Raw genomic sequence first — 26,501 nt, 5'->3', positions numbered from 1 at the left:
ACTCAGATGCAACCCTGGGTGCTGGAGTGGCCGTGCAGAGACCCCTGCCAGCGCTGAGATGCTTACACATTCACTGGCTCGGCTTTCCTCCTGCAGTCGGTGTCATAGTGTGTGTTTTGTGAGATGAAGGAGGACTTTGTGGATTGGTGTCAAACACATAGGCTAATATTGAACTTGTGGGTTTGGGCAGCACTGGGTTGTTTTCTTGATGCGCACTTTAACCTTTATATAAAACTCTCTCTTATACATGAGTGTCTGTGGATTTTTTTCTCTGAAGTACCCAGACTAACACAGATGCCCACAGGAACATCAATAATAATTACACCTCAGGATGGGGTAAATATGGGGGAAAGGGTATTTTTATTTTTTCTGTAATCCTTAAATGGTTTTAAAATAGGCAGTTATAATCAAAAGAAAAATAATAGAGCTATTCTTTTAAAATTCTACATAGGACTGATTTATTTCACATGGACAACATGAAGAATTAGTATCTAAGCCCATGAAGAGCCTTGGTGGTGCAGTGGTTAAGCACTCGGTTGCTAATGAAGTGAGTGGTTTGAAACCATCAATCACTCCAAATTCAACTGCAGCCTTAGAAACCCTAAGGGATAGTGTTATCCTGTTCTGTAGGGCTACTACGAGTCAGAATCAACACAATGCAATAGTGTGCATTTGGTTTTATCATTTTATCTGTATATATTTAAAGTGACTCCGTATCGATGACAAAGAAAAACTGCAAGATATTTGTTTAAGTACTGTAAATTACAACCCTAGAAAGCTAGGCAATAGTTACAGTAAGTTAAGTCAGAAAGCAGTCCTATAAAATTATTTTAAAATTTTGTCAAATAAAAATGTGAAGTTATTGTTTCTTGACATGTTTTCTATCTAGGTAAATGCCTCGATCTCTAAGCCTTGTTCAAAGGCTTCTGCACTCTTTAATTTACACGTCAAAACTACAGCTTTGGCATCCTCTCAGGACTCCAAGTGTGCTGTTTATGGGAACAAGAATAAGTCTGACAGGCTGCTGGGTGGATAGGGTAAGATCTCCTGACAAAAATTCTTATGGAGCAGCCCCTGTTACTCTTGAAAAAGGGGCAGGTATATTATCATGATGGGAAAAAATTCCTTGGCACATTCCTGTCCTTTTTCCCACCAATACAGTTTTCTATTTCTTCTTCTTTTTTAATCATTTTACTGGGACTTGTACACTCTTATCACAATCCATACATACATCCATTATGTCAAGCACATTTGTACATTTGTTGTCCTCATCATTCTCAAAACATTTGCTTTCTTTTTTTAAAAAATCATTTTATTAGGGCTCATACAATTTTTAATCACAATCCATACATACATCCATTGTGTCAAGCACATTTGTACATTTGTTGCCATCATTCTCAAAACATTTGCTCTCTACTTGAGCCCTTGGTATCAGCTCCTCATTTTTCCCCTCCCCACCATCCTTCCCGCCCTCATGAACCCTTGATAACTTATGAATTCTTATTATTTTGTCATGTCGTGCACTGTCCGACATCTCCCTTCACCCTTTTCTGTTGCCCATCTCCCAGGGAGGGGGTTATATGTACATCGTTGTACTTGGTTTCTCCTTTCTACCCCACCTTCCAGTTTTTTATTTTCTTGAAACATTGTCATAAAAAGCCCTTCAAGAAAGTCTGTTGTCCTTCAAGAAAATCTGTCAAGATTACCCCTTTGGAATTCTGGAAAACAGTTACCATCACTTTCTGAATTGGTCTCTCTCTCTCTGTCTTGAATTAAACTGGCCCAGTATCCCCTTGGAAACCACTGTTTTGACTGGGCCTTTTTTAAGCATCCCAACAAGACTAAAATAAGCATGTCACTGAAAGAACTTGTCTGCAGCCATGCACTAATGGCAGAGACATGCTTAAACATGTTTTGTTTGGAATAAACCTGTGCATGTATGAACTAGAATTCCAGTATCAATACTTTTTGACTTACCTTGGTATTATGCAAATATGAGATTGTATGTTGTCAGTGTCAACTGCAACACTCACACCTGTGTATTTTTATCTTACAGATATAATATACATCAACACGTTTAGCTCTAATGGACAAATTATATTTATAAATATCGAGTTACTTTATGTGGCTTTCACTTAAAAATATACATACTGCTCGAAGTGTTTCTCCTTTAGCTCGGATGATCAATCAATAGTTGGTTTTACACAAGCACGCATATATCTGTTCTCTCGCCAAGGATTTATCTTTTCATCTACTTCAATGAATACAGGAGTTGCAAGCAAACTTAATACTTATTCATTATAGCCGTATTATATAAGAAATGAGGCCTTACATGCCTCTAAGGTTTCTCGTACACTGGCACTGGATCGTAAGGATTAAAATAATTAGTTCTTTTAAAATGCTGCTCTCCAATCAATTCTAACTCATGGCAAGCTCCTACATTTCAGAGCAGAAATCCACTCCATGTTCAATGGCTGCAATCTTTTGGAAGCAGATCACTAGATCTTTCTTCCAAGGCACCTCTGGGTGGACTCAGACTGCCAAATCTTTTGGATAGTAGCCAAGCATTTAATTGTTACTCTGCATACATACAAAATAACCTGACCCCATATCAAAGTGCTGGGAGGATGCTGAATAATTAGAATTCTCATACATTATTTGTGGAGATGCAAAATTGCCCACCTACACTCTGGACATCAGTTTGGCAATATCTCAAAAAGTTAAACATATACTTATTACATGACCCAGCAAACCCACCCCAGAGCAATGAAAATGTATATGTGCTCCCAAACCTGCCCATGCATATTCATAGTGGCTCTGGACCAAAAACTGGACTCTGTCCAAACGTCCTGGTGAAAGGATTACGAACTGTGATATGTCACATACAATGGAACGCTACTCAGAAATAAAAAGAAACAAACTCTTGATACTCAAAAAATGTAGTTGAATCTCAAAGGCATTACACGGAAAGAGAAGCCAGCCTCCAATGATTACTTACTATGGAACATCATGCACCTAACATTCTCGGACAAGATTACTGTGATGGATCACAGATCAGTGGTTGCCAAGAGGGGAAGGGGGAGAAGGTTGTGACTACCAAGGGAGAGGCGAAGGGTTTATTTTTGGAATGATGGAATTGATCTGTGTTCTTACAGTAGTGGTATTTACACATGCTAAAATCTATCATATGAGGTGGTTTGGAAAAAGTTATTGGAAAAAGAGAGCTTAAAGATAATGGACTTGGTTCCATGAATTTGCTTAGCATTTATAAGAAACAAACACTATTTATACATCATATAGGGCAGTAATTTCCAAGCTGTACCCCAATCTTCCCCCTGCCTCCTTTTTTTAAAAGGAAACAATTGAAATAAGTAATAATTTAAAAAAAGGGCAGACTGCCTCAGAGACAGTATGGGTGAGCATTGTTCCACGAAGCCTTTGTTTCACTTGCTGAGTGTGAAGATGAGTGAGTGTGAGGACACCGCTTCTCATTGTAGATCGTGGTTTTAAAAATATGATAAGCTTGAGAAACACACCAGGGGAATGAGAGTGACACGAGGTCTAGGCTTAGTCTAACCCTTCAACAGTTGGCTCTGTGCTCTTGTTCTCTAGTACGTCTTGCACCACCTGGCCCTAGAAACCCAAACCACCTTAAAAACATTTTTTAAAATAAAAATTATACCTATCACCCTACTGTCATCAAATATATATACACCTATTTTAACATTATTCACAACTGTGAAAAAATGGAAACAATCTACAAACCCATCACTGGATGAACGGAAAAAACAAAAAGTGATATGTATACTATATAGTTATGCAGAATAATGATGAATCTACAAAACATCTTTTTTTGTGCATGTGAAACATCTTACAACATAGATTAGTCTGGAAGACATTATTCTACATGATATTAAGTGAAACACAAAAGTCAAATATTACATCTCACTTTTATAAAAAGAAAAAAAGAGGTGTATATGCCAAAACTAAAGGTCTTTGATTATCTGAGCTGGAAGGCAGAGAGAACTACTCTAGATCTATCACTGCTCACTGTCACTGGGTCTGACTAAATTGCTACAGGAACTGCCCCCCCGGATTTCCCAGGGACATCTTTACAGAAAATGATAAGACATATCTTTCTCCCAAGGAGTGACTGCTGACCTTTTGGTTAGCAATCAAGGGTTTCAGCCACTGCACCACCAGGGATCGATGTATTATTTGGATCTATCTATCTAATAAATATAAACTTTTCAATGAGGTGAGATGGAAAAGTGGAACCAACTCTCTTTTGGATGCTGACTATAATGTCTTATGACAACTTTACAGGAAGAATTTAACCATGTGAAAGGAGATAAAACCTATTATGCATGAATTTTCCAAATTTACGCATTTTTCTCACTCAGCCATTTTTTTAACTTACCGTAGCATATATGATTTAGAATATTATATGTCAAATATTCAAAGACTGCAGCCTTCACTATGAATTACTCAATATAAAGAACCCAATATCACGAAAATCGAAATCCTCACAATGGACAAATAACATCATGATGAACAGTCAAAGATTTCACCCACAATTAATGCTCATGGAAGCAGCAGTCAAGAAACCAAAGAAGGCATTACGAAGGGAACCGCTTGGGAGTGCTGAAGAGAAGGGTGAATGTCACTCTGAGGACTAAGATGTGCCGTCCTAGCACGCCTGACCCGAGCCATGGTTTTTCCTCTCACCTCAAGTGCATATGAAAGTTGGACAATGAATAAGGAAGACTAAAGAAAACTAGATGCATTTAAGTTGTAATGCTGCAGAAGAATATTTAAAATATCGTGGGCTGCCAGGAAAACAAGCCAACCTGTCTTGGAAGAAGTACAGCCAGAATGCTCTTTAAAAGCAAAGTTGGTTAAGACTTCATTTCACAAACTTTGGACATGAAATCAAGAAAGACTAGTCCCTGGATAAGGACAGTCATGCTTGGTAAAGTAGAAGGGCAGCAAAAAAAGAGGAAGAACCTCAGCAAAATGAACTGACACAGCGGTTCCAACAGGACTGGCAGTATTTTGTTCTGTCGTACATTGGGTCGATATGAGTCAGACCCTCTTAACCAGCAGCACCACCCAGGTTTCTTCGTTCTCACTAGGAGACAACAGATAGCCTATTAAAAAGTGATTACTCGCCTACTAAAATTTATTCTAGCTCAATGGTCAGCAAACTGTGACTCTCAAGCCATATGCGGCTCTTTCAGTACATACATGCCTGAGGTAAAATTGGAAAAAAAAAAAAAGTAAAGATGTTATCCAGATAATTGGTGATGTCATTTGTTTGTAAAAATATATTTGTGGCTCTCGAATAATTTTTAAATTCTTGTGAAGGACAGGATTGGCTTTTCCAGTTTGAATGTTTGCCAACCTCTGGTCCAGACCAATTCTCATATTTAAACTCTGCTAACAGAAAATCATCAAGTTTATTTCCTCTCTAAGCTAAGTTAAAATTTGTCTTTCCTGTACTAAACTTAATGAAGTCAATGCTGAAATTGCTACTTGCCTGGTGGTGGTGATGGTTAGGCACCTTCAAGTTGGTTCTGACTCATAACGACCTACGTACAAAAGGAAGTCCTGCCCAGTGCTGCGCCCTCCTCACACATGGTGTTATCTTTGAGCCCACTGTATTCTGTTTGTTTGTTTATCTTTGAGTCCACTGTTGCAGCCACCTCATTGAGGATTTTCCTCTTTTTCACTGACCCTTTACGTTAGCAGCCATGATGACCTTTTCCAAGGACTGGTCTCTCTTGTGAGCACATGACCGAGGCACGTAAGATAAAGTCTCACCATCCTCAATTCTAAGAAGTACTCTGGCTGTGCTTCCAGGACACGTTTGTTTGCTCTCCTGGCAGTCCATGGTACTTTTCAGCTAAGTCTCAAATTGCTTGGTAGCTGGGTTTCTCAACCTCAGCACTACTGACCTTTGGGGCCAGAGAGTTTTGGTGGTGGGTGTGTCCTATTTAGCAACATCCCTGGCCTCCACAAAGTTGCCACCAGTAGCCTACCCTAGGCCCAACCGTGACGAGCAGAGATGTCTTCAGATACTGCTTATACTTTAATCACTGCCATGCTTGGACACAATGAGCAAAAAAAAAGACATCACTATAACTAAAAAGAAATTTTGATCAAATACAGTTTAATAGCAATCATGCATCAACAACTATTAAAGTACATGACTCCATACAATTCCATTCAATCAACCACTCGGTTGACAGGTTTAATAAACTTCAAAATAATCAAAACTCTTATATTTACTTTAGGCGTTCAGTGGTTACAGTGCTCACCTGCTAACTAAAAGGTAAACAGTTCAAAGCTATCCCTGGCAGGAGAAAAGTGAGGCAGTTCACCCTCCAGCAGAGAGATCTACAACTTTGTAAACTCCATGGGACAGCTCGACTCTGCCCTTCAGCCCTGATAGGAGTCAGAATAGAGAAGCCAAGATTTTCTGTTCCTGTAAAGAGCTGCAGTCTCAGAAACCCACAAGGCTCTTCTACTCTAAGGTTGCTATGAACAGGAGTCACCTCAATGGCAGTATGGCTTTTGAGGGGAAAATACCCAAATATGTTCTCTCCCACTCAACTTTTTATATAAACAGTACCACACTATATGCTGTGCCACACAGTTCTGTGCCTTGTTTTACCTTTATTGCCTAGCTTAGAGTTTCTGCTATAGCAATATATACTTTGCTCATTATATACTTATACTTAGGATGTACTCTAAATATAAATGCTCAAATAATATATGCTGAAAATAAAAACACGCAGGGCTCCCTACATTGAGAACCTTTCAGGCAAAGTACCTTCAAACAAACAATCCCTTCGAGAAAAGTCCCAGACATCTGGGGAAGAGCCTCAGGAGGAATGGGGGAAGCCTAAGTAAGCCAAACAACGAGATCACGGGCACATGCTACACACACCACATGAAGGATGTGCTTCAACATCCAGAGTGCACTGATATTACTTTCATATATTGCAATAATATCTTCAAAATTGTAAAAACAATTCACAAAGGCCGAGTTATAAATGTTCACATTTTCGGAAGTCACACACAGTATAAGAAGTTATGCTCCATTGAATCTCAAAAACCAAATCAAAATTCCAAAGCTGAAAGTATAAGTTAAAGACTATATGCCGTACCCGCACAAAAGACATCAAGGAATCACCTGATGCGCCATCCTTTCGAACACTGCCAAGAGTCATGCTCCTCTCTGCGACCAACACAGGAAAGACCAAGGAAGCAGGCTGTGGAGCATCATTTTCATTTCCCTCTCTTCCAGCAATCCTTTCTCACCACACAGTCTACTGGTCTATCAAGAAACTGACAGAAGCAAACAAGCTATCCCTATGTGGCATTAGAGATCCGAGAAAGAGAATACAGTAGTTAGAAAACAACCAAGAATACCCTCCCCTCCAGGTCCCACAAAATGTATTTTAGTTAAGGAAACAAAATGTGCTGCTCAGTCACTTAAATTTTGTGCACTTAGTCCTCCTGGGCTCACGTACGGCAAGTACTATTGTTATTACACATTCTGACCAAGACTAAGTGTTTTTGTTTGTTTGTTTCCAAGTGTTCTGCAAAATCCGAGACAAGTCAAAGATCATTATTTGTCAATTCCTCTTTATTAGCAATCCAATACTAGTGACCTGACCGATGGGCAAGCAAGCCTCTAGGTAGCTTAATAACAATAAAAAATAAAGATAAGCAGATTCTCCAGAGGTAAATCCTAATGAATTACTGATAGGTCTACCTTATCTGAAACGTCTCTAGATAACTCTTGTGGGCTCACAGATTTATCACAATGATACTCTGGCAAGAATGACAAATAATTTAGTTCTAGAATAAGCCTAAAATCCTATTTTTAAAGCTTATGTCTAGAATAAAACTGCATGTATGCCCCTGAATCTGCTTTTCAAAGTAACCAATCTCATAAAAACTATGTCTAGAAAAGGAGAAAGGTAGTTTTTGCTAGCCATAAAACCGTCTCTTGGGCTAAATGACTGGTAAAGGAACTACACACACAATCTATAGGCTTCAATTGGAGACCTGATTAAATGGAATAAGTAAAGGGATCAGAGTTTCCTTTCCCAGCCAAGTAAAAATGCTAAGGCGCTCAAACCTACAGCTCTAATAACAGTTTATGAGTAAAATCTCAGAAAAGTAAGGCAAATTCTTCAAGTGAAAATGTCCTTAAGTATTTTTAAAAATCAAAGGTAGCCTATATAAATGAACAGATGAAGTAAAACAAGCATCTGGTGGATCCACTGATTGTACCAAGCACTGATTGACTCGCATTAACCATGGAATTTTACATGAGGCTTTGCCTGTGATTCAACTGCGGGTACAGAAAGCACTGAGATAAGTGATTGTCCTAAAAACAACCTTTCACCACACAGGCTCTGAATCCCCTTCAACCAAACACACACTGTGGGTTACACTGTAGTATCTGGGACCAAATTTTATTCTCGCCACCAAATTCAGCCAGCCACTGAGCAACAAATCAAGGTTCCCATAAACCACCACGCACCTGCAAGGCTCAGTTTATGCTCCAAGTCAAATTTATGCAGTTTGTTTCCCACCAAATCGGCACAAATGAAAATATGCACATTGCAACTCCAGACCTAGAAATCTTATCATCAGCTAATTGTGCCCTAATCATGTATGGAGTCCCTGACATGTACATGTGTCAGGAACTGCGCTGGGCCTGCACACACTAGCTCTAATTCTCCTAACAAATCCCATTCTGCTGATGAGAAAACGGCCAGACAGGTCAAGGCGCCTTGCCCAGCACTATAAATCCAGCTAAGAGTGGTGCTGGTATTCGAACCTTGCTCTGTCTGGCTCCAAAGATTTGTCTCTCTCCCTGATCCTCCTTCCTCCTTCAGCTAAGATCACTAACTGCAATACCAATTCACCACTATCAAAGTAAATTCAAGTGCAGTCTCAAAGTATGCCAACAGCTGAGAATGCCATACCTACAACTGTCCTCGAAGACCCAGAGTTCCCCGAGGAAATGCTGCCACCTCCTAGAATAACTAGTTCCCAAGGCAAGGGCTCCAGATCCAAGAGAATCCACGTTGCTGTTTGGGTCTTTTGCTGTCTCTCTCAACTGACTTTTTAGAACAAGGGAAATGAAACCTGAGCATATACTCACATTTGTGGCAAAATTATTTAAACCCTTGAGAAAAGAGCGATTTACAAAAAGGAATAGATCACATTGCAGTTTACTTCTTCAGCAGGCTTCAGACATTCAAAAACACAATCACATCACTGGCATTACTAATCAACTTTTTTTCCCCTACCCACCTGAAAAAGTATTTTCTTACCACACTACAAGATTACTTCCCATACTTAAGAGCAGAAATGGAAGCGGCTCAGGGTTGTCACGGATCAGATCTTGAGGCCAGGGGTGCAGAAAGCAGGTGCGGTTTCCCTTGAGTACGAGCTGCAGAGCTGAAACCTCCTAAGGGAAGGGTGTCTGAAGAAACTCAAGCAAACTGTTTGTGTTCACGAGAGTGAGCTGCTGGCGTGACGGCTCCTGGAGCGCTTCGCGGCTCTGCAATTGTTCTCCAGCTTCCAAGTGCAGAATCTGGCAGGAGCGCTGTGCTCACAGCCATATATGTTATACAACCAGATGCGCTGTGGTGTGTGGGTGTTTAACTAGGTGACTGGTTAGAAGAGGTTCTGTAAAAAAATAAACCAGGGAAGCACACTGTCCCCTGAGAGTTTAATGGTCTATCGCTATACTACACCGACAAAGAGTAACATATTTGTTACTTTGAAATGGTTTGGGGTTTAGGATGGGCAAATAATTTCCGACAGTAAAACTTCAGGTATGACATGAACAGAAAACATAACCTGTAATAGCAGCCACTTCAAGTATGCTTATTAGAGGATTTTTAAAATGCAGTATTTGCAACCTCAGCATGCCTTTGGACTTCATAGGGTGCATTGCATAATTATTAGAATAAATACTATTCTTCAGGTGTGCAGAACAGGTTCTATGTAAGATTCCCAGCTCCTCTGCCTTTCAAAGAGCTGTTTAATATGATGAATTAGCCTCTCAGAGCCCCCCAATATTTTAAAGTGAAGGCTTAAAGGATTCTTTTTTTTAAAGAATCTTTAAGTGAAAAATATTGTCAGAATTTTAAGTTGCTAGAGAGAAAGAAAATGTGGTTTTTAATGTCATTGTTCGTTACAATATTAACACAAGCTGGAAAAAATAGCTCAGCTCAAATACTACCAAAACACAGATCCTGAGTAGAATGTAATTTAAACTAAAATAACCCTGCTTACTGGTAAAGTGGCAGTGTGCATTCCTGTTCAAGATTCTAAATGTGGCACCTGAGTTCCTGAACTACAGTGAAAACATTTTCATTAAAACAACATCTTAAAAATAAGACGGTTTTGATGGCAAAGGCAACCTTATTAAAGACACAAAATCATAGCTAATAACGGGGGAAACTGAGGCTCGACTACAGGAATGACAGAGCCTTCTTTCAGGACATCAGATCAATCCGAACACACAACCATCTCTTGTAGGCACTGTAAAACACACCACGTCCTTTACAGTTGAAATGTCCAGTGTCTGTGTTAGAACCCAATGCAAAGTGCATACATTATCAACTGGCCAAACTGAAGCAAACGATTTTGACGCTACCTTCCACTCTCTGAGAGATGCTCATGTAAACCTGTTGGTTTCTTCTTTTTCTTTAAACACAAAGGTAAATGGTACCTTCCAAATACTCGCTGTTCTCAAGGAACAACACACGAGGCTAGATACATTATCTACTTCACTGGAGATTGGTAAGGACCAGACAAAGTGTAATATCAACCCTTCAAGACAAACCAAACCCAAGTTCCTTTCACTTCTGCATAACACACATTTTAATCTGAGGTCCCAGCCCAGGTCCAAAATGACTGGAACTGCATATAAAGCTGTGTCTATTTCCCTGAGACGGGGTCCCACACGATTCCCAGGACTCCTAAAGAAGGTTAAGAACCACGGAACTTGGCATTTCTGGAATCACTACAACGTAGCAGTGAATACCACAAACACAATAATTAGCAACGGTAACCATCTGTCTGAATGCATGTGTACAGTCCTGACACCCAGAGCTGAGCTGCCAGGCCGACAACCGTGCGCAGCTCACCACTCACACGGGAGCTGTGCATCACCTGCATGCAACGCACGCACGCACAGGCCCGTACACACACACACACACACACACACAAAATCCCAACAACAGTGGCCTCCCTAAGCACACGTGTGTTGTTGTCATGGGCCTGGAGATGTTCCCGGGTAAAAAACATAAATATGCTTTCCTAAACATTGCCTTATCTATTCACTATACCTTAACGTGGATTTTAAATTTTATGTCAAAATCGAGAAATCCCCACACATCGCATGTATCCAGATTGACTGGGAGGAAAGCCCATCAGTTACCTCGGGGACTCCATGGGAGATGTTTGAACGTGGGACCAATGGAGGGGCGGGGATCAAAGCCAGACCCACTCAGGAATATCCTAAGAACGCAGCCATGGAAAGCAACCTTCTCCCAAGGCAAAATGCCATTTATTGGATTAGCACTCGCCATTCTTGACAATGGATTCCGGATAACAGGGACTGCTCTGCATCAGTTAGAACGAGTGTGTGTATGTTGGGGAGGGGGGCTGTTCTTACATGTCATCAAGGACTGGCCAGCTCCAAAGAACGACATCTGGGATCTTAAATCGGGAAGACAGCCTTCCTAAGGGGAGGCAGGGGCACGGATCAATGCTACAGGGGGCACCCCTCGACAATGAACGTGTCCTGGGAAGCCGTGCGGGGGTGCCACTACCTTCGCGGAGCTCCGATCTCGGAATCTTCAAGCTGAGCGTGATTGGAGGGGAGGCGGCGGTGGGGGTGGAGAGAGGGCTGCGTTACCCAGTGGGGTGAGCGCTGGCTGGGCTGCTGCTGGCGGTGGGCGAACACTAGCTGCACGTCCTCTCGGGGCGGCACAATCCTCCCGGGGGGTTGGAGGTTTGGGTGCAACCGCAGGGCGGGGGAGGTGGCGGGTGCGAGGCACCAGCTGCAGGGCAGGGAAATGCTCGCCGCCGCGGGGACCGCTGCGAACCACCCCACCCCCCACCCCCGGGGCCGCTGCTCCGGGCAACCCCGGCCTCCCCTCAGGCCTCGGGCAAGTGGACTCGCGGCTACCCTGGAGCCCGGCTCGGGGGCCCGGAGGGCGCGGGCAACAGGGCCCAATCTCGGGGCCAGACCCGGGGCCTCCCCTCGCCTGGCGCGGGGCTGCTCCGGCCTAGTGCGCGGAGCTGCCTCGGCGAAAGGTTCCCCGGGCCCCCAGAGGCAGCCCGGCCCGGCGGGCGGCGGCGAGGACGGGCTGCTGCCCGGGACGAAGCCGCGACTGTGGCGTGTGCGTGTGGGGGGCGTGGGGGACAGGGGCCCCTACTCACCCGGGCCGGCCGCCGCCGCCGCCGCCGCCCCGACCGCCGCCTCGGCGGTCCATCCCTGCGGCGGGGGGCCTGTAGCCGCGGCGCTCGAGTCACAACCGCCGGCCGGGCCGGCCCCTCCCCCCGCCCAACGTCCGTCCTCAGGGCCGCTCCTCAGACCCGGCCTCGGCCGCCGCCGCAGCGCTACGTGGCCGCCGCTCCGACGTCTCGCGACTCCCTTCCGAGCGCGCGAGGGCGAGCGGGGCCGGCGGGGCGGGCGGGCGGCGCGCGGGGAGGGAGGCAAGGGGAGGGGGTGTGCGTGTGGGGCTGTGTGTGCCGAGAGGGGGGCAGGGAGGGAGGGAGGACGAGCGGCGGCGGGAGCGCGCGCCCGCGGGCCCTGCCCTCGCCGGCCCCCCCGCCCAACAGGGATCCCGACACCTCCCTCCGCCCGTCACATCCCCCCCTCCGGCACCCCCCCTCCCCGCCGCCCTGGCATCCCGGCCGCTGGAAGCGGCGGCGCGCATGCGCGGCCCCTCGGGGCTGGCCCTGGCGCACCTTTTCTCCCCTCCTGCCACATTGTGAGCGCTCCGCCGCCCAGTTAACCGCCGGCTCCCTGCTCCACCCCCGCCCTCTCCTACTCCGCCCACTCCCGAGTGCCCAGGTAAAAGCGTGGGCTGCGCATGCGCGCCGCTCCCCGCTGGGTGGGGGTGGTGGTGGCGGGGGCGTGGTTGCTGAAAGGAAGCCAGAATGTTAGGGTGGGAGGGAGCCCTGGGCTAGGGGTGTGGGATGTCACAGAACATGGGGGGATCGAGGAACGGTAAAGTAAAATACAGGGTGAAACTAGAAAAGTGGGCGAAAGGAGCTTTGCGTGTGAAAGCCTTTGGTTTGAGAGTGGAAAAAATAATTGGCAGCTAGCCTTTTTACTGGAAGGCAGTGGACAGCAATGATGGAGTCAAAATTCTGACACCAGTAGTCATGCCTCTACTGAATGAGGCCGCTAATAAAAACTGGAGCAATTACGAGTTTGCCAAGGTGGTCAGAAACACAGTACAATTTAGAAACGCCTTTGTCCCGTGACCCGCAATAGGAGTTGGGTGTGTGTGGGCTTCAAGAAAGGAAGACAACTCTTAAGTATTACAACATCATGACTAATTAGTTATTAATCGCTAATATAATGAATGGTACCATTAGTTGACAAAAATTGGCAGCGTGCTTAAGATGTGGCAGTCCACTTCCCTAAAGATTTACAGCCTGGCCACCTATGGAGCAAGTCTCTGTCCCATAAGGCTGCTGTGAGTTGGAATCAACTCAACATGATTGGGTTTTAAGGATTTTTCAGAGTAGATATGTCCATGATCTCATCAGCTCCCCCAATAAGTCTGCAAGGCAGGCAGGACAGGTGTTATTCCCAACGGAGGAAATTCAGGCCCAGGAAAGTTGAATGGTTTGGCCGAAGTCACTTTGCCAAGTAAACAATAGAGCCAGAACAGGATCCAGTTTTCCTGACTTCGTGTGCTATTATTCCTTTAGAGGGTTTGGCAGGCCCATTCTGGAAAAGTGTCATAGATTCCTGTGGGGTAAAACCAGAGGCCTTTTGGCGTAGGCTGAAGAATGTCTAATATTCAGTTCTATGCCGGCACCTCATTTATTTGCTGATTCTTCTTTCTCCCTCCAGGAACCTGAGACATGCCTTTAGGTGTTTGGAGCCTTTGACTTTTGCTTTGGAAATGACTTGGGTCTTGGGCCTACTCTTCCCTCTCTGGAGCTCCCAATTCCTCCAGCTCTTTTGTGAACTCTTCCCTATCAAATGGAGGAGATTGCAGCCACTTGATCGCTGGGCAGATCATAAGAAGAGGGCACCTGCTCTGTTGGTCTCAGTGTCCCCCTTGTTCATGCTGACAGTGGCCTGGGAAGCAATAAGTAGCCCCCACATCTGACCAACTGGGACTTGACTGTCAGGGCATTAGGCTTCTGTCTTTCTGTTGTTGGGTTCTTCACGAACATCTCCATTAAGGTGATAGGTAGAGACTAACAGAAGTTTTCATTTTTTTAAGAGTATATATAGCCAATGATATACTACTTCACCACTTGCTCCATGTCCAATTTAGTGATACTCATTACATTCTTTTGGTTGGCCTACCTTTGTTTTTTTGGGGGGGAGCTAACCTTCTCCCTATTTTTTCCTTATCATTATCTAATGCCCTAAGCTTCCCAGCCAGGCTTTCAAGTTGCCTTTTTCTATTTGATCTCCCATAGTAATTCCTTAAAAGAGCACAATGCTCAGAGTATGTGTGCTTGATAAATTCAATTATTTTCTGAGAAAGGGAATTCCAGAACACTTCATTGTGCTCATGTAGAACCTGTACATGAACCAAGAGGCAGACTTTCCAATAGAATAAGGAAATACGGAATGGTTTAAAATCAGGAAAGGTGTGCGTGAGGGTTGCATCCTTTCACCATACTTACTCAGTCTGCATGCTGAGCAGATAATATGAGAAGCTGGAGTCTATGAAGAAGAACACAGCATCGGGATTAGAGAAAGTCTTAAAGCAAAGGTTTTGAGAATGATGAAGGCAACAAATGTACAAATGTGCTTGACACAATGGATGGATGTATGGATTGTGACAAGAGTTGTATGAGCCCCCAATGAAATCATTAAAAAGAAAATAACTTGTGATATGTAGATGATACACCTGTGCTTGCTGAAAGTAAAGAGGACTTGAAGCATATGCTGATGAAGATCAATGACTGCAGACTCCAGTATGCATCGGGGCTAATGTAAAGAAAACTCAAATCCTCACAACTGGACCAAATAGATAATACCATGCTTACCTGTAGAGGAGATTGAAGTGGTCAAGGATTTCATCTTGCTGGGATCCTCAATCAATGCTCAAGGAAGCAGCAGTCAAGAAGTCAAATGATAGGAATTTGGGGTGCACATTGGGAAAATCTGCATAATTCCTCTTCAGAGTGTGGGAGAGCAAGGATGTCACTTTGAGGACTAAGGTGCGCCTGAGCCAAGTCACGGTATTTTAAAATGTCTCATGTTCATGGGAAAGTTGAACAATGACTAAGGAAGACCACAGACGAAGAGGTGCTTTTGAAGGATGGTGCTGGGGAAGGATAATGATGGTACCATGGACTGCCAAAAGAACCAATACATCTGCCTCAGAAGCCCAGCCAGAAAAAATAAATACCGTGCATGCTCGAATATAAGCCGACCCGAGTATAAGCCGTGGTACCTAATTATTACCTGAGAAACCAGAAAAACTGATTGACTCGAGTATAAGCCTAAGGTGGAAAATGCAGAAGCTATTGGTGAGTTTCAATAATCAAAACAAATGAAAATAAAATTACTAAAAATTGAGACATCGGTGGGGTAAAGTATTTAAATATTTATTTTAAATAAAAAACAAAAGGACAACAAGTCATTTAACATTAGTAAACCAGCACAGTAAGTGGAAAACAGGTTCAACAAAAACAATAAGGTATCAACAATGATACCTTAAGAGTATGATTCCCTGAGCTCAATCAGCAACCAAGCTAAAATGTAGAGAGTTAAAATCCTTCAAAACTGGATTCCTCATCATCATCTGTACTCCAATGCACAGATTCAGCTGGTGTGAGGTCATCATAGACACTGTCCTCGCTGGGGTACGACTGACCCATGTATAAGCCAAACCCCAGTTTTTCAGCACATTTTCCATGCTGAAAAACTCAGCTTATACATGAGTATATACGGTAAGTAAATCAAGAAGTCCAGCCAGACTGCTCCTTGGGTCTGAGGATGGCACTATCAAGAAAACCCAGCCCCTGGAGAAGGATGGCGAGTTCGGCCAAGCAGTGGAAACAGAGGAAGACACTCCAGGAGATGGTTGACACGATGGCTGCAGACGAGGGCTCAACATGACAATGGTGAGGATGGCTCAAGACCAGGCCGTGCTGTGTTCTGTCGTGCACTTGACCGCACCTAACAAAAATAACAATGATCTTTTGAGAGCCTATTTTCCTCATTAAATTTTCATTTCAACATATCTATGCACTTTGAGAGTTCTTACAAACCTTCCATTTGTGAAGCACAGAAAGAGTAGATGCATAAAGATCATAACTGATGGGTTTCTAGGGGTTGTGGGGGTCGGGGGTGGGAGGAAAGGAGGGTGAGAGGATTTGGGGAGCAAACAGGGAATGCAGGTGGGGGAAGGGAGCACTAGATCTGATAGGGATTATGTATATACAACTCACTTTAAAAGCTATTTAACTATGGGAGTGCATGCTATGTAAATACGACATCAAGAAACCATGGAAGAAGAAAAACCAAATGACCAATGGCTATGCTATGCTAGATGAAGGGGAAAGGTTGATGCCTAGGGGGCACTGGGTTTGTGTCAATGGTGGTTGAATAATTTGGAAAAGGACATCAATGGTGGTACAACATGAAGAGTATAATCAGTGGCACTGAAATATACAAGTAAAAGCTGTGGGATTGGAGAATATCCTGTTATGTATGTTGTGTCACAATTAGGAAAAAATAGCAATGACATTAATGACCATGACTCCAAGGAAGAAGAAAATGTTCTAGAATTGAGTATGGTGACAATTGTACAACCCCTCTTGATATGATTGAATTATTACGTTGTACGGCATTTGGATAAAGTGCAAATAAAACTAGTAAAATACAAAACCAAACCTGTATGCCTTTATTTGAAATGGCACTGGAGCTCTCTGGTTTCTATAAGCTGAACTGGATGGCCTGGTCCAATCTCCCAGCTCACTGCATTTTCTCACTCCTTAAATTCTCCAGATGTAATCCCTGCGCTTAGCGCCTGTCCTTCCATAAGGGCAGTGGTCATGGCCCCTGGTCACTGGTATTCCCAGTCCCACAGAGGCAGGGCCCTGGTCGGGGACATCTAGGCTAGCACTGGGGGCTCTGCTTCTAGCCATTTCCTCGTCGAGGCTTTGTACAAGGGAGAGAGTCTGTGACTTCTAGTGTGCTTGAGCTCTCAAACCTAGGATTTACTCTAGAGCATGATCATTAGAACTTTGTAATTCCATTCCATTCCTGAGGACTATCCAATTCTCACCTTCCTTTCACAGCATAGATAGCGATCCTGCTCCCCCCAACACACACCCCCCCCCCGCTTTTTGTGTGTTTGTTTGTTTGCTTTTTCTCAGATGAGAGCGCTTCAAGACATTTGTGGGGAAACTCCATTCTCTTTTGGTTCCACTCTTCCCTAAGTCACTAGAATTTGAGGGAGGGTGGTAGGAAGTGAGGGAACACCGAGTGAAGGTGCCTGTCCCACATCCCCTCATGGCCTTTGGCTTAGGGGGCCCTCTGGTAGAAAGGAGAAGGTGCACAAAGGGCCGTCGATGGGGGTGCAGAGCTGTCTGGTCTGAGGGTGCTTGCAGGAAGACCTGCATGGTCAGTTTGTTGTAACCACTGCTCCCTGCCCCACTACTGTCCTGACAGCCTGGCCTGGGACCAGCATACGGCTCACAGTCAGTCAGTGCCTGCTGCTGCGGTCTCAGTAGATGTTTCTCATCTGAAGCATACCAAGAGTTCGGAGTTTGATCCTTCCGGGTTTCTGATCATCAAAATGCATGTGATCATTTGCTTTACAAACGGGATGTGGCAATTTCTGGAAATCTGTCTTTTGAGTTTTCTTCACTTAGCCCTTCTTTCAACCTTGAGAGGTCGGAAGGACAGAAAGTGTTATTCCTGAGTTGTTTTGTTTTTAAACAACGAGGATTAGGGTGGGCAGAGGATTAGGTCCGAATTGAAGAGCCACACAGCCAGAACCAAACCCGAAGCCTCCAGGGTCCAAGTCCAGGGTTTCTTGGTCACACCGTACCATAGCCCTTTGCTGGACACCATGCAAAGCAAATTGAGCAGATGTGGTCTCTGCCCTCTGGAAGTTTGGACTCACAAATGGACAGCACAATTCAGGCAAACACAAGAGGACAAAGTGTCTCAGCGTCAGCTCACCTAAGTAGATAAGGAAAAGCATGTTTAGCCTACGAATGTCGGGTCGGACCCCCCTTTTGCTTCCAGTTGGGTAGTAAGGGCAATGCTATGATGGCCAAAGTGTGGAATCACTCATTTCCCAATCTCTGTCCGCTTGGCACATAGAAAAATATTTGTAAGTGCATTGTAGACTCTTGCCCTCCGTGTCAACATGCCCTGAGCAGCAACAAATGGGGCAGCGAGTGGGCATCGAGAAACATTAAGAGATCACCTCTGCCCTCAAGGCGCATCTTCAGCCATTTCCCTACCTCGACCTCTCCACCCCCCCACCCCCCCACTGGGAAAGCATTGGTCAGACCCAGATGGCCATCTTTACTTGTGGACCATAACGCACTTAGCTCCTAACTCTCACTCTGCCCCGGCGTGCTTCAGAAGAAAGGCCCGCTGGTCTGCTTCCAAAAGCCCGAAGTAAGCCACCCCAAACGGAAGCATCGTTCTGCTCTTACATACATGGGGTCACCAGATGTTGGGCTCGACTCCATAGCAACTGGCTTTGCTGCTGGACAAAGAAATCAGCACCTGTCCTATTGCTAGCAGGTGTGAGGGTCACCTTGATCCATGCAAGGATGCCAGTTGTTGTTAAGGTCCAACTCAAAGTTACCAAACGGTGCCCGGCCCTGGGCCAACCTCACAATTGGTCTTGTGTTTGAGTCCATCGATACAGCCACAGGGTCACGCCAAGTGGTCTTCCTGTTTCTCGCTGGCCCGCTACTTTACTAAGCATGGCGTCCTTCTCCAGGGACGGCTCTCTCCTGACAATGCGCCCAAAGGACGTGAAGCAAAGTCTGGCCACTGCAAGGTAGCCAGTGAGGCCCATACCCAGGTGGACTTTTGAATTGGGAGGGAAATTGGTGCTCTCCCAGAATTGCCAGGTCACCAACCCACCTGAGGGTTGTAAGCAGCCCATGGGGCAGGGAGTTTGTGCAGCCAAGGCTCAGGACCGCAGTAGCATCTCCAAGCTTCCTCCGCTAGGGGTCCTGCTCCAGGCCCTGACCCATGGCAGTTAGGCAGAGTTGGTGTTTCAGGCTTTAAAGAATTCAAGGCACACTTAATTGTTGTCTGTATTGACATGATATATGCCCCGGAGGTCCAATGGAAGAGATGTTTTAAAAAATGGAATTAATTCATTAAAGAAGGCAGTTTCACGGGGCTGTGACTTAGTGCCAACCTCCGTAACCCTAAACCATCCAACCCACCCAACCGGCCTCCCCACCTGAGGACCAATCCCCAACAGTTCTCACTGAGGTGGGATGAGGGAGAGGGGAGAGGCAGACGAGGGCACAGGAAGTCCAGCTGGAGGAGGGAGGGTTCAGGAGAGCTAGCTGAGCTTTCACCAAAGGGTTTTACTCTGAGCGCAAAAGAGAAATGGGCGGGAGCAAGGGGACTGGGACAAATCAGAAAAGGGAAGAGAGGCCCAAAGGAGGTACCCGGGAGAATACAGAGGGGAGTTGGGGGTGGACGAGAGAGGGATCAGATCGTTGGCAGGAGTGAAGAACAAGAAGCCTCTCTGCTAAGGGAACAGGAAGATCTGGGGTGGAGGGGACCCTGTGGGCGGAGCTCCTGGGAGGTGGAGCCCGAAGGTGGGGGCGGAACATGGTGCCTGAGGCCTAGGAATTAAGAGCAGGTAGTCATTAAACCCCTGACCTGAGGTCATTAACAAAGCAAGGGCAGCTTTTCATAGGAGTTGGGTTAATAACAATAATAATAACAATTAACGATAATGAGACCTTATCTGGAGCGAGTTGTTTCTAGAGCTTTGTAGACATTAAGTCATTAATTCCCCTAACCCCTGGGGGCCACCATTTTTTACCCAGTAAATGGTGGTGTGGGCAATCTGTGCACCTGAACCTACCTGGCACGCAGTTCCCTAGCCAGTCCCTAGGCCGGCTGCCACGGCCTGGGCAGGTTGCTTCATTTACAGAGAGCGAAAATCCAGGCCCCTTAAGGGCTTCATAAACCGTTATAATCGTTTGCATTTATTTGTTGTTAGTTGGGCCAGCTTTGACTCATAATGCCCTGATGTACAACAGAACGGAAAATGGTGCCTGGCCCCAAGCCATCCCACAGCGGCTGTACTGTGCCCACCTGTCTCTTTGACGGTCTTCCTTGACTTTAATGATCCTGATAGCCTCCTCCTGGGACTGGGCCCTCCTAGAACACGGCCCAAGTCTATGAGATGCGTCTCGCCTTTCGGGCCCCTAAGAAGCATCCTGACTGTACGTCCTTCACGACTGACTTGTTTGTTCTTCTGACAGTCTACCGTGTGTTCGATATTCCTTGCTAGCAGTATAATTCAAACGCCTCCGCTCCTCCATCTCCCTATCCCACTGTCCAGCCACTGCAAGCATATGAGGTGACTGCAAAGCACTGGGCTTGGTCCAGGCACACCTTAGTCATCAAAGTGACATCTTGGCTTTTTGAGTTTGTAAAGGAGGTCTTTTGCTGTCCATCTGCCCGGTGCAAAAGGTGGTGTGGCTTCTTGCATGCTGCTTCTATGGGCGTTGATCGTTGGTCCAAGAAAAAATGGAATCCTTCATAATGCCCACAGTTCTCTGTTTCTCATGATGCTGCTTCTTGGTCCAGGAGTGAGGGTCTTGTTTGTTTTCTTTATGGCGAGGAGCCCTCCATACCCGTGAGGGACAGAGGACATAAGCTTGCTTGCTGAAAGGGAGGATTTGAAGCGCTTGCGAATCAAGATCGGGGACAGCAGCCCTCAATATGGATGACAACGCAAGGTAAAGAAAAGAAAGCCCAAACCCTCACCACTGGGCCAATTAGGAACATCATCATAAACGGAGAAAAGGTTGAAAGTAGCAAGGATTTCGTCTTGCTTGGATCCACAATGAATGCTCGTGGAGGCGGCAGCATTGCTACTGCGCGAGACCCCTTTAGAGTGTTTGAAAGCGAGGATGTTACTTTGAGGACTGAGCGTGCCTGACCCAAGCCAGGGTATGTTCTACCACCTCCTGTGCACGTGAAAGCTGGGCATTCAATACGGAAGTCTGAAGGACAGCTGAGCTGTTTGAACGATGGTGTTGGTGAAGAATATCGGCTTCTTCACCAACACCGACACCGACACCAGGGACTGCCAAGAGTGTCCCAAACAGATCTACCTTGGAAGAAGTTCAACCAGGAGGCTCCTGAGAGGCAAGGATGGGAAGACTGCATCTCACATACTTGGGGCGTGTTATCAGGGGAGACCAGCCCCTGGAGAAGGAACTCATGTTTACGAAAGGGGAGGGGCAGGGGAAAGAGGAAGCCTCTTGACCCATGGATGGCACAATGGCTGCAGCAACGGGTTCAAACATAAGGACAATTGTGAGGGTGGCGTAGGACTGGGCAGAGCTTTCTTCTACTGTGTGTAGGGTCGCTGTGGGTCAGAACTGACTCAAGAGCACCTAACACCGAGGACAAGGACGCCGACAATCCGGGCTGAACAAACATGTTCTCTGACATGATGTTCAAGGGCGTGAGAACACAAATGGAGAAGACTGGAAATAGCTTTGATGTGAAAACGCAAGCCCCGGGCAGAGGGTTCCGGGCTGAGCAAATGCTGTGCAGAATGGCCCGGGAACCCTCCTCCACGCCAACCCTCACCCCCACTCCTACTGAAGAAGCAACAGAAAGGAGAGAAAGACTGGTAGCTTCCGGTTTGTATCTTGTCTTCTTTCTCTACTTGGGCGACTTCCCTGAGTTTGATCCGAGGGATGGAGACAGACAAGATGACCAAAGTCTACTGGGGAAGCAAGGGACCCAGACCAGGTGCACTCTGGGAAGCACAGTCGTTGTGGCACTGGATGCATGGGGAGGGAGAAGTTGCCACGTGCATCACGGGCTCTGTGGCAGTTTAAGCGAGATCTCCTCCAGCCGTCTCAGGGGGAAAGTCTAAGGTGAAGCATTGCCTACTTGTTAATACTATTTGTATCCTGAATCCACCATAAAATGGGAATAAATGGCTTCTACTCCTTAGAGTAGTCTTGGTGGCATAGTGGTTTCACTTTGGGCTACGGTCTGCAAGGTCAGCGGTTCGAAGCCACTAGCCACTCCTCAGGAGAAAGAGGGGGCTTTCTACTCCCGTGAACCGTTAAAGTCTTGGAAACTCACAGGGGCAGTTCTACACTGTCTTAGGGGTCTCTATGCGTGGGTATCGACTTGATGAAGATGAGTTTTTTTAATTTGTTTTTGTTTTTCTACTCATTTCTTTATGCCATCCAAAGAAGCGGAGGGGCCGCACTGAGCAGTGTGGTACCATTCAGAGGGGCTGTGTGCTTTCTTTGTGCCCACAATCCCCTGGTGCCGGGGTGCTTCCTTCTGTGGCCTGCTGATGGTCCTGTGAAAACAGACTCCCTGGAAAGTGGGTTCTGCTCTGCGCAGCGTTGACTATGCGTGCCTTCCACCTGACCTGGCCACTGTCCTCAGCACATCATGGACACCAAGATGTGTGCTTCCCACCCTCTGGAGTCCCTGGATGGTACACAACTCAAGTGTGCAGCTGCGAGCCAAAATACTGGTGTGTTAGTCTGGGTAGACTAGAGAAACAAATTCATAGACACTCATATGTGTGTAAGAAAAAACTTTATATAACAGAGCAATTGCATATTGAGCAAACATCCTGGCCTCATCCGGGTCAAGTCCACAAGTCTGATATTAGCCCATAGATCCAATACAAGTCCATAAATCCCTCTTTAGACGCACGCAGCACATGCGACGATGCAGGAAGATCACAGCCCGGTGGCGGATCCAGTGGCGGTGGAAGCATCTCAACCTGGGGTGTGGGTCTCCACGTGGCTCCTCCAGCTCCAGGGCTCTGGCTCCATCAGCGTGGCTTCCCCTCGCTTGTCAACAGGAAGGTGAAGCAGAGAGCATGTGAGGGCCCCTTCTCAGGAGAAAAAGAGGAAGTTCCCAGAATCCTCCTGGTGAGTGTAACTTTGTGACTTGATCCACAGGCGAAACTCTGCCCCTTTGCTCAAGCTGACAGACTATGTAACTGCTGCAATTGGAGATGTACGTTCACCCAGAAGGACTTTGGAAGGCCTGGAAATCTACTTCTCAAAAACCAGCTATTAAAAAAAAAGCAAATAAACAACAACAAAATCCCAGCTACTGAGAACTCCATGAGGCACGTTTCAACTGGACACACATGGGGTTTCAATGACCTGGAATCGACTGACTGCCAACTGCTTTTCCACCTCGCCACCGCTAGTTCAAGTGTCTCTCCGCTAGTGTTCTACATGACGCTCCTGACCGGCCTGTGCCGAGGAGCCTGAGTGAAGTAGGGGTGATGAGGTGGACTGCTGAGCACAAGGTCAGCGGTTTGAAACCACCAGTCGCTCCCGTGGGAAAGACGAGGCCTTTCTGCTCCCATCAAGGTTTCTCGCCATGGAAACCCAGAAGGGCCGTTCTGCTCGGTCTTATAGGGTGGCTGGGAGTTGGAATTGACTGAGTGGCAGCATGTTTGTTTGTTTGTATGTCACACGTAGGGAAGTCAGAAAGAAGTGATAAAAGCTCAGGTAAACAAGCGGCCATCTAGCTAAGAAGCAACAAAGCCCACATGGAAGAAGCATACCAGCCTGTGATATCATGAGGTCTTGAAGGGATCAGGTATCAGGCATCGTCAGAACAAAAAATCATATCATTGTGAATGAGGAAGAGTGTGGAGTGGGGACCCAAAGCCCATCTGTAGGCCAATGGACATCCCCTTACAGAAGGGTCACGGGGAGGAGGTGAGCCAGTCAGGTTGCAGTGTAGAAATGATGAAACATACAACTTTCCTCTAGTTCCTAAATGCTTCCTCCTCCTCCCCCACCTCGACTATCATGATCCCAATTCTACCTTACAAATCTGGCTGGACCAGAGGATGCATACTGGCACAGATAGGAACTGGAAACACAGGGAATCCAGGACGGATGATCCCTTCAGGACCAGTGCTGAGAATGGCGACACTGGGAGGATGGAGGGAGGGTGCAGTGGAAAGGGGGAACTGATCACAGGGGTCTACATATAACCTCCTCTCTGGGGGACGGACAACAGAAAAGTGGGTGAAGGGAGATGTCGGACAGTGCAAGATATGACAAAATAATAATTTATAAATTATCAAGGGTTCATGAGAGGGGAGGGAACAGGGAGGGAGGGGGAAAATGAGGAGCTGATGCCAGGGGCTTAAGTGGAGAGCAAATGTTTTGAGAAAGATGAGGGCAACGAAGGTACAGATGTGCTTGACACAGTTGATGTATGTATGAACTGTGATAAGAGTTGTATGAGCCCTAATAAAATGATCAAAAGAAACGACAGAGGCTCACGTAGCGTGGGACTGGAATCGAGGCAGTCTGACTCCTTAGCCCGCTCTTTCTTCCTTTCTGTCTTTCTTTAATAATTTGCTGAGGTGAAATCCACACAGAATTTTTTTAAAAAGAAACCGTTTTAAAGTGAGCACAACTTCGGATATTGATGGAGAGGTGCACCCACCGCTTCGACATAACTCAAAATTGGGGCAGGTTTCGCCTTTTGGATATTGTGGTGATGCCTGCGGTGAACATGTGTGTACCTTTGAACTTGTTCGAGTGCCTACTTTCAGTTCTGTGGGGTCGGTATCTGCCAGTGGTTTGCAGAGTCAGTCATATGGTAACTCCGTGCCTCACTTTCCAAGGCACTGCCAAGCACAAGACTGCTCTTTCAGCCATCGTGTCCACTCAGTCACGTCACTCTCCTGCTCAGCATTCTTCAATGGTTCCCACTGGAGGCCCAGTAATGGCCCCTAAAGAAGTTCATGTCCTAGTCCTCAGAACCCGTGTGCAGGCTACCTAACGTGGGGAGACCATCGCAGGTGGGTGGGTCCAGCGTACACACACGGTCCCTAGAGGGAGGCAGGAGGGCCAGCGTTAGACAAGGAGCAGGGACAGTAGAAGCAGAGGTCGGAATGATGCGACTGCTACCTGTGAAGATGAAAGAGGTCACGAGCCAAGGAATGCGGTCAGCCTCTGGACATTGAACTTGGAAACCGTTCCGCCGAGAACGGATTCTCTTCTCAAGCCTCCACTACGAACACAGCCCTGCTGACACGGTGCTGAGAGATCTGCCCCAGGACTGGAAGATCCTACATGCATGCCCTTTTAAGGCACTAAGTTAATCGTGCAGAGCAGACACAGCTCCTAGAACTTGGAGGGGAATCTGAACTACACTGCATGTCATTCAAGGGCCTTCTGTTATTGGCCCAGCCTAACTGGCCTAGTTAGGGAGCCTGATGTTGCTATGAGTTAGACAGTGGGCTGCTAACTTCAAAGTTGGTGGTTCAATCCCACCGGTTGCTTTGTGAGGGAAAGGTGAGGCTGTCTGCTCTTTATCGTCTCAGAAATTCTATGTAGGGTCACCGTAAATCTGAAGGGACCCAGTGGCAGTGGGTTCGGTTTCAGGGATGCATTGAACTGCTGAGTTCACCTCACCTCTACCGGATCTACCCTCTGGGCTTTGCATCCAGGGCAGGAAGCAGGGTGGGCAGGGGTGTGTGTGTCAGGGAAACTCCTCCCCTTTACGCCTCAGCTCAAGCAAGGCTTCTGCTGTGAAGACTTTCCTCTTTCCTCCAGAGACGCGGCTCCTTGTCTGGTGCCCGTGCTGGACTTTGCATGGACTGCATTTAAGCACTGACTTTCCATTCCTCTCTGGACTATATGCCACGTGAGGGGCTAGGACCTCACTTTTCTGTTTTGGACTCTCTGAGCACCTCGGGGGTCCTTGGCATGTTGAATGAGGGCCCCCAGGGACTAGCGCCCACCCTTTTCTGATGGCTAGTGTGCTCTGACCAGTCGGTAGCCCCCCCCCCCACTTTCCTACAATGATAACACGTTTCAGTGACTCATTCTTCCTGTCCTTGGTGAAGGAGGACTGTTCCGGGATCCATTGGTTCTTGTTCTTGTTCGTTCCCACCGCGAGGGTTCCCATTCACAGCCCCCCTGTGCACAACAGACTGAGATGCCCCACTTCAGCCTCACCGTGGCGATCATGTCTGAGGCCATGTCGCAGC

General features: G+C 46.3%; 1 protein-coding gene across 4 annotated transcripts in view; it reads right to left on the bottom strand.

Moving 5' to 3' along the window:
* Positions 1–12,809, bottom strand: part of ZNF652 (zinc finger protein 652) — a 73,205-nt gene extending 60,396 nt beyond the window's left edge. For 2 of the 4 annotated variants that reach the window (XM_075561667.1, XM_075561668.1), the window contains exons 1-2: positions 12,487–12,809; positions 11,874–12,104 (exon numbers count right to left, since the gene is read on the bottom strand). The gene's annotated coding sequence lies outside the window, so the exon portion shown is untranslated. The remainder of the gene's footprint in view (positions 1–11,873; positions 12,105–12,486) is intronic. The other 2 variants (XM_075561665.1, XM_075561666.1) reach the window with 1 other exon arrangement.
* Positions 12,810–26,501: the final 13,692 nt, after the last annotated feature.

This window comes from Tenrec ecaudatus, chromosome 10 (assembly GCF_050624435.1).
Source record: "Tenrec ecaudatus isolate mTenEca1 chromosome 10, mTenEca1.hap1, whole genome shotgun sequence".
NCBI classification, from domain to species: Eukaryota; Metazoa; Chordata; class Mammalia; order Afrosoricida; family Tenrecidae; genus Tenrec; species Tenrec ecaudatus.
The sequence above is the reverse complement of the archived record's forward strand: the minus strand, read 5'-3'. Positions and strand labels throughout refer to the sequence as shown.